Genomic DNA, 2154 nt, shown 5'->3' on the forward strand with positions numbered 1-2154 from the left:
TTGTTTCTAATGAAAATAGACTCAAAATGGAATCTGTACATATAAGGTATGTCTCCTAATTCTTTCTGGATAATTTATAGTAAATTTTTAAAGTTGCGACAGGGAACCCAGAAACCGTTCTGGCCCTGTCTCACAATAGCTTTAATATCTCTTAACATGTAACTCCTATGACCATTTCGTTTCTTCCATATGAAAATAGACTCATCAATGTTCATTTAAATAGCTGATTCACTATTTAATACCATTCCTACAAATTTTGGTGATTTTTCACATTCACGTTACTGCAGATGGCAGCATCTGTTTTTAAGGTAGGTCTTACCTATTTTGTAGTCTCCATGAACCAACTAGTCTTGCCTTACATAGGTCCACATATGATCATTTTAACCATGCCAATGGCTGATCATGTGACCAACATTCCCATTTCCAATTCATAGTCACATCATGACACCATATATATATATACAAACCGCAAATAGTTTAAGTTGATACTTCACTATTACGAGCCATTTTCGCATGGCTGTACACATATACATCATAACATATTTAAACCAACAAGGGTAGTCCTATACATGCCATTTCAAGTTCAACCAAGAATTTATACCAAAATGGGGGCTTGATAGTGTGGATGACTTCTACTTCAACGATCCCGAATCCGATTGCTATCGGCGAAATCTAGAAAACCGAGAGCCAAAGCAATGAGTAAGCATTTTTATGCTTAGTAAGTCTCAAGGAATATAATCAACTCTAATTACAGCAATACATTCACATAGTTAAATGCATCATTTCATTAATGCACATTCACATAATCATACTTACTTCACCATCCCAACTCTTATGTTCATACACAAATAACGGCTTCATTAAGGCCGATAACTCGTTCCATCATAGGAGCGGATATTCACACGCTCTTACTCCTAGCGCATAAAGCACACACCGCACTTACCTTGTCATTGGGAAATTTCACAAGTGCATTAGCTGAAATTTTCCAGCAAGCTTATAATTTTCAAATCACATACCTTCGAGTTTAACCGGATGTCGCTACTCGATCAATCGCCTTGGGACATAGCCCGGTTATTGTAACCCGCACCAAGGCCTACGGACTTAACCCGGATATCACGATTTGCACAAATGCCTTGGTCTTAGCCGGATAGAATGACTTCGCACGAATGCCTTCGGGTCTTAGCCGGATGTAGCCACTAGCACAATTGCCTTCGGGTCTTAACCCGGTTATAATTTCCAGCATAATTGTCTTCGGGGCTTAGCCCGGATATCATTCAATTTCTCATGCACACATACATCAATAATCATTGGACATACATATTTATTTTCGTTACTAAGGCTCAAACACAATTATAATCACTAACATAATCGCCTTCGGGACTTAGCCCGGGTATCATTCGAATACTCATACACACATAAATCAATAATCAATACATCCATATTTCATTCCACATAATTCAAGTAAGGTCACTTCTTGAGGACTTACCTCGGATGTTGTCGAACGGCTTTTACGGCTATTCGATTACTTTTTCCTTCCCCTTGTCCAATTGTGGCCCTCTTAGCTCTTGAGCTAATTCAAACAAATTCAATTTATCAAAACCTCATTGTGCTAGCTTATGGCCGAATATGACAAGGAATTTAAATGGTCATATGGCCACCCTTTAGCTTGAATACACAATGGTCATGCACATTTTATACTACATCAAGCAATTCAATACAATTTATTCGAGCATCAAGGAAAAGCTAAGGCCTTCAATAGGCTACCCAAGGCCGAATATACTTGTCCATGTTGAGGCCAATTATGCACTTAATACCACACAAAACAGCATGCATTTTACTAGTTAATGCTTTGCATATTGTAGCTCAAAACTTACAATATAGCATCAAGCACTCATATGTGTGCTAGGCGAATGTGCTTACAATTTCACAATTATTCTTCAACATCTTCTTCTTTAAACAAACTTATTCATCACTTCCTTCATAACCAAAACATCATGTGCAAACATATATATACATATATGAGCATGGCAATTTCAAGGTGTCCATAGCCATCCAAAACACAAATTTTAACTAACATGCAAGAAGCATGAACCATGCTCATGAATGCATCATGGCGAATATGACAATCATGCTCCTTTTCAACTTCAATCATGA

The sequence above is a fragment of the Gossypium arboreum genome, chromosome 3, assembly GCF_025698485.1.
Source record: "Gossypium arboreum isolate Shixiya-1 chromosome 3, ASM2569848v2, whole genome shotgun sequence".
Classification (NCBI taxonomy): Eukaryota; Viridiplantae; Streptophyta; class Magnoliopsida; order Malvales; family Malvaceae; genus Gossypium; species Gossypium arboreum.